The following is a 13,272-nucleotide window of genomic DNA, read 5'->3' as shown; positions in this document are numbered from 1 at the left end:
GCATCAGTTCCACAGCTGCCACAGCAGCAAGCACTGGAGCCAGATGAGAGTCTTCACTAAAGGCGGGACAGGAAGCCCAGCCACAGACAGAGACACTGGTACATAAAACACATTCCAGTGGTTGGCATCTTGGTCCTGCAGCTGCCAAGCACACCCTGTGTGTGGCCATGGGTCTTGGCTTCAATACTAGAACATTTTGAGGAGGAGGCCAAACAACCAGTAACCCACGGAGGACAGAGCCAAGTTACTACAGAAATTATATTCATGTGCCAATTTGCTTGCTATGTCAAAAGACAAAGTTTTATCTTGGAACTGTTGTTTTGTATGTACATATACCACAGTTTGCAGAGATAGGCTCATATTTATTGCTAGGAGAGGGGTGTAGCCACTTGTGTAGGAAGGCACTCTTTATAGCGTTGTAAAAAGCTACTCCGTTCTTTAATTCATCTACATGCTGCTTTAGAGACCATAATAACTCTGCTGAGGACCACAAGCCCAGGGTACGTTTCCCTTTACATAGAGTCAGACAATATAGGAGGAGCAATATCAAAAGAAAGACAAAGCTGAAATAAGATCAGCAATATAGGTGAGCTGGTTCCATCTCCACTGACAGTAAAGAATGCTCGAGAATGTTCATATGTAAACTGGTCACAATGGTCACAACAAAACACTTTACAATATACACATTTAGTATGTATAGTACAGCAAGATGGATCCAGATTACAGGGATATATATTTTATGTAACACTGTACATTCAGCTCTGTAAGAGCAGACACACAAAAAAAATTGGCATAAATCAGGTGTTCTTTTTGTGAATTGGATGACGCTCCATGCACAGTGACTGCATTTTATAATTTTATTTTAAAAGGAGTAGGGGGTTGAGGCAGGGGGGGAAATTCTTGCACCTCTTCATTTAAAAACTGCACATTTTGACTTTCCCCCTTCCAAGCCTTTAAGGCTATGTCTGTACGAGGCATGAGGGGTGCAGCAGGAATCAATTTAAACCCTACAGAATGGTTACAAGTTAATTGTTTCTTATAAAAAACACTCTGCTTTTGAGGCCTGATCTGAAGCTCGTGGACTAAAATGGACTTTGGATCAGGTCCTTCATTTCTTTCTCCTTTTATCAACCTGCAGAACCCATCCCTTCTTACCACCCTAACAGCAAACTAAATCTGTAGACAAACAAGTCAACTACAAATGACCCATTTTACCACTTTAGTAACATTAATGAGAAACTGACATTTTGCTTGAAAGTTCTGCTCCTACCTTGTGTATATTTATATATGAATTTACCTCCCTTGCAGCCATTGCCATAGTCTTCTGCTATTGGAGACCAGGTTCAGACCGTAGGGGTAAAATTCTGACGAGTGAGAGTTTTACTATTGACTTCAATAGCATCAGGATTTCACCCTAGCTTGGTTTTTTGTATTTTTTTTGGTGTTGTCCCACTACATAGAACAGACCAGCCTATCATGAAGCATGTCAATTAGCAGAGGAGCAAATTCATAATATTAAGTAAGCCTCTTTGGGTTTGTCTGCACTGCAACCAAAAACCCATGGCAGGCCTGTGTCATCTGACTGGAGGTTGGGCTGTTGAATTGTGATGCAGAAGCTCTGGGACCCTCTCCCTTGCCGGGTCCTAGAACCTAGGCTCCAGACTGAGCTTGAATATCTACATGGCAATTAACAGCCCCTTAGCCCAAATCAGTTGCACGGGCCAGCTGCAGGTTTTAATTGCAGTGTAGACATACCCTTTAAGTCTGCCACAAATTATGAAACTCTGGCCCCATATTTGGTTTGCTTTTGTGACATAGTTTCTCAGTGTTGACCTATCGCTTCGTAGCATGCAAGACATGTCTAAAGTGTTTTTTAGGATCTCCACATATGTTTTGTCTATTTGGTTGTATCAGACTAATTGAGTGAAGATTTTCCTTCCCATCATGCTCAAAGAGATACCTCCTCCCAAATATTTGAATTTATAGAATCAGATTGCAGCCCTCGCCCCCCCGCTTCACTTCTAAGTGCGATGAGATATACAAGGGGAGGGTTATGTTTATGGCATACACACTTAAAAACAAAACATGAATATTCTTCCTGAAAGGTCACAATGTAACACTGCTTTATTTCTTAGAATCCAGAACTCTAACACACAGCCATCAATTACTGAGAGAGCTAGAAGACTGCTACCTACGCAGAGGCACAATTCAACTCACCTTGCACCAGACTGACAGCTCAAGACCCACATCACACAACCCCCTCCCCTGCAAGCAACACCATAAATAGCTTGTAATTGTGAATACACCACAGGAGTCTTCCAGGAAGGCAGGCAACCAGCTGAGCAGGTCCCCTCCCTTCCTTTATTACTCAGTCCTTTTCACTCTCTTTCCCGTCTCTTTAAAACTTTCATTGAGGGCCAGCATTCTACACCATGTACACCTGTGCCCTGCTGGCCTACGACCCCTCACACAGTGCTAAGTCATTTGTTCACCATGCAACTCCAGTCAGTGAACTCAATACAGTTACACCAGGCTGGAAGCTGGTCCTGTGTGTCCAGTCAGTCTCTATCAAGATACTGTTTTTAAAGGTTTGGAGGTGATGACAGGATGACCACACATAAAAGTTTTTTATTAAATAGAATGCACCACATTTTTGTGTGTTAGGTTTTAAAGGAGAAGTAAGGAACAAACTCGTTTTCCATAAAGCAGGAGTTATAACAAGTCTTGTGATAGGTTAGGTAAGTTGAGGCTGGGTGAAAACTAAATAGGCTCTAGGTCTGTGGTTCAAATAAGTGAAGGGAAACCAGAAGGGCTTCCTACAGTCAGGATTCCTTAAATCAAATCAATAAGGGCTTCTCACAACCAGGACTTCCCTCATTCTAGGTTAACATAAGAACATAAGAACGGCCATACTGGGTCCATCCAGCCCAGTATCCTGTCTGCTGACAGCGGCCAATGCCAGGTGCCCCAGAGGGAATGAACCTAACAGGTAATGATCAAGTGATCTCTCTCTTGCCATCCATCTCCACCCTCTGACAAACAGAGGCTAGGGACACCATTCCTTACCCATCCGGGCTAATACCCATTAATGGACTTAACCTCCATGAATTTATCTAGTTCTCTTTTAAACCCTGTTATAGTCCTAGCCTTCACAACTTCCTCAGGCAAGGAGTTCCACAGGTTGACTGTGCGCTGTGTGAAGAAGAACTTCCTTTTATTTGTTTTAAACCTGCTGCCCATTAATTTCATTTGGTGGCCCCTAGTTCTTATATTATGGGAACAAGTAAATAACTTTTCCTTATTCACTTTCTCCACACCACTCATAATTTTATATACCTCTATCATATCCCCCCTTAGTCTCCTCTTTTCCAAGCTGAAAAGTCCTAGCCTCTTTAATCTCTCCTCATATGGGACCCGTTCCAAACCCCTAATCATTTTAGTTGCCCTTCTCTGAACCTTTTCTAATGCCAGTATATCTTTTTTGAGACGAGGAGACCACATTTGTACACAGTATTCAAGATGTGGGCGTACCATGGATTTATATAAGGGCAATAAGATATTCTCTGCCTTATTCTCTATCCCTTTTTTAATGATTCCCAACATCCTGTTTGCTTTTTTGACTGCCGCTGCACACTGCATGGATGTCTTCAGAGAACTATCCAGGATGACTCCAAGATCTCTTTCCTGATTAGTTGTGGGTCTGGCTTCTAACTCAGACCACCCCCCAGCAAGAAACTCTCCAGTGCTCTCTCCTTTTATATCCCCCTAGGCTAGGGTAAGTCCCTACAGCTTAGCCCAGTCACATTCTTCTTATGGATGGGGTCTCTGGCCATCCCAGTACTGAGGAAACAGAATGGGTGGGCGAGTGGTGTGTGTGTGGGAGGGGCGAGGTGATTATTCTTATATACTCAGGGAAATCATGTTAACCCTTTCCATACTATCCTCTGGCTGGAAGCGTATGCCATCCTATTTTAGATATTATATTTAACATTGTTTTAAGTTTTTGTTCGGAACAGGTACCACTTCCAACACTTATCCTCCCCACGTTGTTTTGCTAATTTGTTTGAAGCACTCTCTTCTATGTGTGAGAGAGTTGTCCATTCCCCATGGTCCATTCAACCTGGGGCCTCTCTACTGAGACTGTCAGTAAGGACAAGGGCTGGTGAACATCTATTCACTGGGACCTGACTTGAGACCCTCCCACCACCGCACATTCCACATAGGGTACTAAAGAGCCATCAAATGATCACTACTAGCATTAGCTGGATTTGAACCAGTGGTCTAGATTCGAAAGGCTTTCTGTGCTGACACAGACCAGATTTTCCCCTCAATGATACCTGTGTAAGTCTGGAGTAACTTCAGTAAAGTTAAAGGAGTTATTCTTGATTTATGTAGGTGTGATTAAAATGAAAGACTACCCTTAAAATGTTTTGAATGATAGGTTGCCCTAATAAAAATCTAGGCTAAGGTGTTATTCATTACTCTCAAATTTAATTCTTGTGAGAATTATAAGTACACTGTAAACTGAGAGGGGATTAGGGTGATGAACACAGCAGAGAACAACACTTTTCTAGTGTCATGGCACTAGTTTGTAGTTAGTTCAGGCTATCTTATGGGTAGGGCCCTACCAAATTCACAGTCCAATTTGGTCAATTTCATCATCATAGGATTTTAAAAATCATAAATTTCATTATTTCAGATATTTAAATCTGAAATTACACTGTGTTGTAATTGTAGGGGTCCTGACCCAAACGGGAGATGTGTGTGTGTGTGGGGTTTGCAAGGTTATTGAAGCAGCACAGAAGTAAGCGTGGTATGGTATTGCCACCTTTCTGCGCGGCTGCCTTCAGAGCTGGGCCCTTGGTCAGTAGCCGCCACTCTCCAGTCGCCCAGCTCTGAAGGAAGCAGCGCAGAAGTAAGGGTGGAATGGTATAGTATTGCCACCCCTACTTCTGCGCTGCCTTCAAATTTGGGCACCTGGCCAACAGCTGCCACTTTCTGGCCAACCAACTCTGAAGGCAGCGCAGAAGTAAGGATAGCAATACTGTGACCCCCCTAAAATAACCCTGAAACCACCCAGCAACTCCCTTTCGGGTCAGGACCCTTAATTTGAGAAACACTGGTGTCCCCTGTGAAATCTGTATAGTACAGGGTAAAAGCACACAAAAGACCAGATTTCACGGCCTGTGATGTGTTTTTCATGGCCGTGAATTTGGTAGGGCCCTACTTATGGTGCTGCATAGTTAAGGCAGGGATTTTTCATGTCCCTTACATGACAGTTACATACAATAACCTGAAGTACAATCTTCTTTTCTCTCTTCAGCTCTCCCTTGCTACAAGGATGATGTCTGCCCAGGGGGTTCATTGGTGGGTTTTTAAGTGGCTGAGGAGCCCAATTCATGCCCTGCAGTTTTTCCCATAGAAGTGACAGGTGTAATCTTGGGGGAGACATAGTTGTTGGCTGGACTGTTGTGATCTTTCTTTCCTCCTTTGTCGCTTCTCTGTCTCATAAGCACGTCTGTTCTCCTCAAAGTGAACTGTGGCTTGGTGTATGGTGTGGCACCACTGTGTTCTGTCCTCCCAGTTTGTTGAGTTGATGCCTCCCTTTTTAAGGTGTACTTTCAATGTGCCTTTGAAGCGCTTCCGCTGCCCTCAAGTCTTCCCTGACTTAACTGAGAGAAGAGTACTAGCTTCTGGAGCCGAGTGCCAGGCATACATACACAGTGGTCAGCCGAGCAGAGTTGGTGTTTCATGACCTGCACTTCTATACTGCTGATGTTGGCTGAAGTACAATACGTAGCAATGAGATGGGTCAAGAAAGTATGTGTGTATGAAGATGAGAGTGGAGGCAGGGGCACTCAAAGAACAATGTGTGCAGCACAGTACATAGGGCAATACTGACACCTAGTGCCTAATCCCCAAACATACATTTTGTTGTCTGTTTCCAGTCACCTATTAAAAGAATAATGTGAAACTTGCCATGTAACTACTATGATTCCCTCCCACTTTCTGTCAATCGAGGCTGCTGTCAGCTGCAGGTAGCTGCCATTTTGTGTTCAGGTCAGATGCAGCCTGCCCCAGAACAGAGACACACAGTTTTCTGTCATGGAGTCTTTAATATTTTCCATCTAACCATATATTGCTTTTTCCCTTAACCTATAATAAGTGTAATTTAGAATGAGATGTGGATGTTCAAACAAGTCTACTGGTTCCCCAGCCATCTCAGAACTGCCCTCCTTGAATGTACGCCAGCCTCCTTCACATACTGTAGCTCTCTCTCATTTCACTCCCCAAACATGCCAACACTGGCCTCATCATAGCCATCAAATTCTTGTCTACAAGAATGATCTCTTCCTTTGCAGCTCCTGCTATTTGAAATGGTCTTCTTGTGTCTCTCCACCTCATCAATTTTCCAGATATTTCCAAACCTCATCTGAAAGCAGATCTTTCCTCCCTTAATTTCTCATTCCTTCTGCTATTATACTTTATTCAACTTTGCCTTGTGCACTTCAGTATTGTGTGGCATTGTCTGGTGTTGTGTGGAAAAGGACAGAGATAAATGGAGAGGCATATTCACCATGAAGCAGGACTTGTGTCAAACAGATGATGTTAAGATAAAGGTGTTTTGTGTGAGTCATGTAATTATTGCTAGTTTCAACTGGAGAAAGTAGAACTGAAAACACTTACTGACTTCCATATTATTGACTGATTCAATGGGAAATAATAACTAATGACCTAGTAATTAGAATGCAGCTGTTTGTTCTAATCATTTTATTGGGGGGAGGGATAGCTCAGTGGTTTGAGCATTAGCCTCCTAAATCTAGAATTATGAGTTCAATCCTTGAGGGGGCCATTTAGGGATCTGGGGCAAAACTGGTATTTGGTCCTGCTAGTGAAGGCAGAGGACTGGACTTGATGACCTTTCAAGGTCCCTTCCAGTTCTATGAGATAGAACTGTGAGTTTATAGTGAATGCTGTTTATGCTACAATTTGGGTAAGTGCATCACCATAACTGAGAAGCAGAGGTGTTTAAAAGTAAAGTATTTAAATTTAACTTTTATAACCTCCCAAACCACTGTTTGCTCTCCAATACCAGGCTCACATAGTTTAATAGAATATATAGCAAATATACTAGTACTCTTACAATGTTTTAGATTTTCAAATGCAAATATTAAATAATACTTGCAACCTCCCTGCAAGGTAGAGAGGTAAGTATTACACACATTTTACAGATGGGGATGGTAAAGCACAAGTGAAGTGACTTACCAATATCATTCAGAGTCAATGGTAGTTTAGAACTCAAGAATTCCTAGGTATCAAGCCTGAATTCAGTCCACGAGGAAGCACTATCTCAGTTCTATAAAGGATGGTTATTATTTCCTCTATGGGGCAGCTCTTTATTATGGGGGTGGGGGAAATAAAAGTAACATGGAGCTATATTTTTGACTCATAATATATTTGAAACAGAAAAGCTCAAGTAAACATCAAATGTGGAGTTGAACCAACTCCAAGTGAGTAGTTGCATTTAGATGTGCTGATAATGAGAACTTCCTAGGTGACACTTGGTCCAAATCACACAGACCTCTTGAATAAGGTCATGCTTTTCCCACTTACTTCAGCCTTGAACATTTATAGTGATCCTAAACACCCACCAGGTGTCACTGCAATCTCATGCAGACACAGCTTCTGTATGAAGCAACAAAGAGTCCTGTGGCACCTTATAGACTAACAGATGTATTGGCGCATAAGCTTTCGTGGGTGAATACCCACTTCGTCAGACGCAGGGGGCATTCACCCACGAAAGCTTATTCTCCAATACATCTGTTAGTCTATAAGGTGCCACAGGACTCTTTGTTGCTTTTTACAGATCCAGACTAACACGGTTACCCCTCTGATACTTAGCTTCTGTATGGTGTACGTATGGCAGGTAATGTAGTTTTCAATCAATTCAATGCTCTTCGAGAGCCTGAGTCAACTTAAAATAGGCTTCTGTTGCTGTAGCCCTGCAGCACTGTAAACAGGATAAAGATGCTTATTAAATATAAGAAGAAAGGGGGCTGGGCCAGAGTGCTATTTTTGTTTATTTACTTATTTTAACTGTCTACACAATTGCTAAGTGTCTAGTGGCAATTCAAGTGTTGCCACGCAGAAGATTCAAGCTCAGTTACTTGGAGCTGGGCCTGCAATTCAAAAAGAAAATACCAGATGGAGCCTTCTAACAGGCAACGTGATCAGAATGATTTAACCAACCCTTAGACTAGATTCTGTGCTATATCTTCTGAGAGAGACAGTGCAGAAAGTGCAGCCCATGAGCAGGAGTGGAGGTAAATAGAGGTGGCTTATACTACCTTTGTACTACCCATATTCTGGGCTTCTGCCCCTGGAGTAAGGTACAATAGCCCCAGGGAAGGTTCTTATCTACAATAGCCTAACCAGTGCTGCTTTGCAGCCCAGAATCCCCATAGAGCTGAGGGCTATGACCACATCCCCTCTCACTTGCAGCATGCCCTCTGCACCAGGGCCTGCAAATGGCAGGGGGTGTTTAAGGCAAACCACATGCTCCCTTTTGGCCCTTATACACCATTGGAGTATCATACAGAATTTGGACAGGGGTTAGAATCTAGCCTCTTAACTTTACAGCCTAATTGTGGCATTAAGAATTTAAATTAGCTAATGAAAACTAGGGGAGGGAATGGTGTCTAGCGCACTTAATGAATTATACTAGGGATGAATTTTGCCTGCTATGTGTATCCTTTTGCTGACCTCCAAGGTAGAATCCTTGTGACTATTAGAGGCCAGGGATCTCCCAGCTGGCTGGGCCAGGTGAAGCTAAACTTGTCTGAACTAAGCTGGAAGTTTCAGATAAACTTGTCTCAGCTAGATGGTGCTCTTATGCCAATTTTACCAGCCGGGGAGGGCAGGGCAGAAGCCCCAGCGCCCTGACCCTGGTCCCCCACAGAAGCGTAGGGGGTGGCAGGGGAAGCCCCAGCACCTGGACCCCTGCTGTAGCCCTAGGGCTGGAGGAGTCTCGCTCCCTGCCACAGCCCCGAGGCCATGGCATGGGGACACAGCTTCTCCGGTCTTGGGGCCATGGGGGGAGGGGGGAGGAAGGAAGGGGCGGCAGAAAGGAGCAAAGAGGTTGCAGGGGGCTGCAGTGGGGGGAAGAATGGGGGGGACCCTGGGTGGAACAGGGGCAGGCCCCAGGTGTGACGTTCCCCTCTGGTGTTATCTGGATCAGTGATCTGCTAGGTTACTCCAATCCTTAACTGTGGGAGCCAGCCTTACCCTGCTCTGCTGTGAGAACCCCCACTCCTGGGCTGTTCACGCACAGCCTCTGGCACGTAAGCTGCTCCTTGGATTGTGCAACCAAATGACACTAGCCAATATCTCTGGTCCCAGACACAACCCTAGGAACCTCCATCTTGCAGTGTCCAGTTATGCCCGCTGGACGCTGCAAGCTTATATGAGTTTGTCAATTTAACAAAGAAATTGATGGGTACTAGGCTTGTTATCCCAAGGGGAGCCTCTGTCACACTTCAAACCAAATGCACTGCTTCAGGTAGAACAAACAAACAGATTTGTTAACTATAAAGATTGACTTAGAATCACTTAAAATCTAAGTATAACAAGTCAGATTTGGTCAAATGAAATAAAAGCAAAATGCATTCTAAGCTGATCTTAACACTTTCAATGCCCTTACAAACTTAGATGCGTCTCACCACAGGCTGGCTGGTTGCCCTTCAGCCAGGCTCTCCCCTTTGATCAGTGCTTCAGTCGCTTGGTGTGATGTCTGTACATGTAGGTGGAAGAGAGAGGAAGAGCATGGCAAATGTCTCTCCCTTTTATCATGTTCTTTCTTCCCTCTTGGCTTTGCCCCTCCCCCCAGAGTCAGGTGAGCATTACCTCCTCGCAGTTCCAAACTGACCAAAGGAAGGGGGGTGACTCCCTCGAGAGTCTAACAGATTCTTTTGTTGCTGCCTAGGCCAGCGTCCTTTGTTCCTGTAAGGCTGGGCTGGGTTTGTCCCAAACCTGCCCTGATGAGGTGTGAACTGCCTCTCCGTTCTTGGAGAGTTTTTGCCTAGGCTTGCTTTAAGCCATGAGGATAATTTTTCAGCCTCATAACTATATACATGAAATTATAACATTACTATAACATTACTAGAACAATCGTGCCTAGTGCATCATGAGCCTTCCGAAGACACCCAATATGACAAACTTTGCATTGGATACAGGGCCGGGTCCAGCCTGTCTGCCGCCCCCGAATTGCTGCACATGCCGCCCCTCTCCCTTGGCCGCCCCAAGCACCTGCTTCTTAAGCTGGTGCCTGGAGCCGGCCCTGATTGGATACCACACAATCATTTTATAAAGATGAACATGGGGGTATAGGGTGTTCCCGCGAAGTACAGAGCATCACACCAGGGAAGGGGCAGAAAGGGGTGGGGCTGTGGGCAGGGCCACAGGCAGAAGAGGCAGAGCAGGGGTGGGACTACAGGCAGAAGAGGTGGGGTGGGGAGGGCCCCCCCACTTGCTCTGGCCCAGGGCCCCAGGAAACCTTAATCTACCTATGCATAGGAGTTTGCTTCACCTGTATCTTCCCAGTATCTCCCATGGTCTTTTCAAGAACTCTCTTCTTAGGAAAGGATCTCAAATCCTACTCTCCATCTAGACCTACTGCCCTGACAGCCTTCTATTATTAGTCTCCCCTACCCCTCACAGCTGGGTCACATCTTTAATTGGGCCTGGCCCACCCCCCCAAGTGCACCTAGGTGCATGGATGGCAGTTTTGTAGAAATTTTCAGGGTGCCCAGAACCTGCCCCCCCAAACTCAGCCCCCCCCACCTGCCTAAGGCTCTGGGGGGGGGAATTTGGGTAGGGGGAGGAGGTCTGGGGTGTAGGCCCTGGGCTGGGGCAGGGGATTGGGGTGCAGGAGGGGTGCAGGGTGCAGGCTCTGGGAGGGAGTTTGGGTGTAGAGGAGGTGAGAGGTTGGGCTCTGGGACAGAGTTTGGGTGGGGGAGGGGGTCTGGGGTGCAGGCTCTGGGATGGAGTTTGGGTGCAGGCTCTGGGCTGGGGCAAGGGGCGGGGATGCAGGAGGGGGTGAGGGGTGCCAGCTCTGGGAGGGAGTTTGGGGGCAGGAGAGGGTGTGTGGGAAGGGGGTGGGGGTGCAGGCTCTGGGATAGAGTTTGGGGATGGGAGGGGGTGTGGAGGGAGGGGTTGCAGGGGTGAGGGCTGTGGGTGGGGATGAGGGGTGTGGGGTAGGGCTGGGGATGTGGGGTTCATGATGCAGGAGGGGGCTCAGGGCTGGGGCAGAGTGTTAGGGTGCGGTGGAGTGAGGGTTCTGTCTCGGGCTGGGGATGAGGGGTTTGGGGTATGGGAGGGGTTCAGAGCTAGGGCAGAGGGTAGGGGTGCAGTGGAGTGAGGGCTCTGTCTGGGGCTGGGGATGAGGGGTGTGGAGTGTGGGAGGGGCTCAGGGCTAGAGCAGAGGGTTGGGGTGCAGGGGGGTGAGGGCTCTGGCTGGGGGTGTGAGCTCTGGGGTGGGGCAGGGCTGGGGATGAGTTTGGGGTGCAGGCAGGCTGCCCCAGGACTGGGGCCAGAGAGGAGGACTCTCCCCAGCCCTTTGCCCCCTGGCAGCAGCGAGCTCTGGTGGAGGGACCCCCCTCGGCGTCCTACCACTCCAAACTGCACTACTGTCACTGCACGTGCTCCTAGGGCCCCTCTCAGGTCCAGGAAGCCCCCTCGCCTCTCCTGTGGTGGGTGCTGGGGGGGGCTGCCATTACATGTGCACCTCCTCCCCTGCTGCTGCCCCTCACTGTAGCCTCACTGGGGGTGGGGGATGGGGCTGCCACTTGCCCAGCGTGGGGCAGGAGCGGTGACTGCGGGCAGCGGGGGCCCCTGTGCTGGTGGAGGGTCCTGCTGGAAAAAGGAAGTGTCTGAGGCAGAAGGGCAAGGTAAAGGTAGCCTGCCCTGCCACTCGTGGATGGGGGGCACTAGGACCCTGCGGCAGCAGTTTATGCCGGGAGCCAGCAAAGCAGAGTCAGCGTGGAGCTGCAGGAACACTCTGGGACCGGGGGTGGTGTGCGGGGGCAGCATGTGGGGGCTGGGGGACACTCAGGGGAGGTGCGGGGGGCAGCAGGCAGGGCCAGGGGAGAGACCCGGCCCCAAACATTGGTGGAGCCGGGCCCCGGGCCCTTAATATTGCTGGAGCCCGGGCACCATGGGCCCATACAACTCGCCGCCCCTGCCCAGGTGTACTAATTGCTCTCAGGCTCCAGTTAATTCCTTTTATACCAGTGTAGGGTATACAGACCATCACAGTTTGTTATACTTGAATGTGGGATAGCCTATAAGAGGGTGTGTGTTATGTGCAAAAGTCATTGGAGGAGGGGGACTGGACTATTGGTCTCCCCATTTCCCAGTGGGTGTCTTAACCACTGACCACTTGACTCCAGGAGAGGGGTTCCCAGTTCTGGATTGCAAGCAGAGATAGGCACCTCCCTGCAGCCTGGACTTAGGTGCTTATCTCTGTGAAAGTGGTGGGGCTTCACCGCTCTCATTGGCTATCTTAGATGGTTCCCCACCTACCATGTTGGCTCTTGTGGATTGCATTCCAAGGTGACTATCTCCCTATTCATTGTATAAGGAGTCTAGGTGCCAAACTCAGGCTTTGTGGATTGCAGTGTCGTTCCTGTGATTTTCTAGGCACCTAAAGGTTAGGTGTTGGAGTGCAGAGCGTTGCAATACCTAATTCTCTTTGTGGTTCCAGGCCTCAGTATTCGCATAACTCTCCCATTGCAATCAATGGTCAAACTCCCATTAACTGCAATGGGAGCAGAGTTAGACCAATGCTTAGAAAATTCCACCTCACATTCTCTTTTCCATGCGCTTTTCTCTTTACAAGGGGCTGAGTATTGGGAAGATAAGGCCTCTAAAATTTCATTAACTTTGCATTGGACAGCTTTGTTCCTGTATAAACAATAGATGTTTCTCTTTCTCTCTCCTCCACTCCCCCTTCCCGCTTTTTGATGATTTTGCCAAATGTGTAATACTGAAGCTGTGGAAAGTAAAATATCAGCTTCACAATGTATTTGTTGAGAAAGTTTGTACTAGTCTCACAGGGCAGAGAAAAATTTGTTATTGGACTAAGTAAGAATTTTGACATGTGGTCAGGGCCGGCTCTGGCTTTTTTGCCGCCCCAGGCAAAAAAGCCTCCGGCAGCCCTCTCCCCCAACGGGGGGGAGGGCGGCCGGAGCCCTGGGAGGAGGGCGGCAAGCCCCG

This window comes from Terrapene carolina, unplaced genomic scaffold (genome assembly GCF_002925995.2).
Source record: "Terrapene carolina triunguis isolate 2854851 unplaced genomic scaffold, T_m_triunguis-2.0 Scaffold84, whole genome shotgun sequence".
In the NCBI taxonomy this organism is placed as follows: Eukaryota; Metazoa; Chordata; order Testudines; family Emydidae; genus Terrapene; species Terrapene triunguis.
This window is presented reverse-complemented; position numbering follows the sequence as displayed.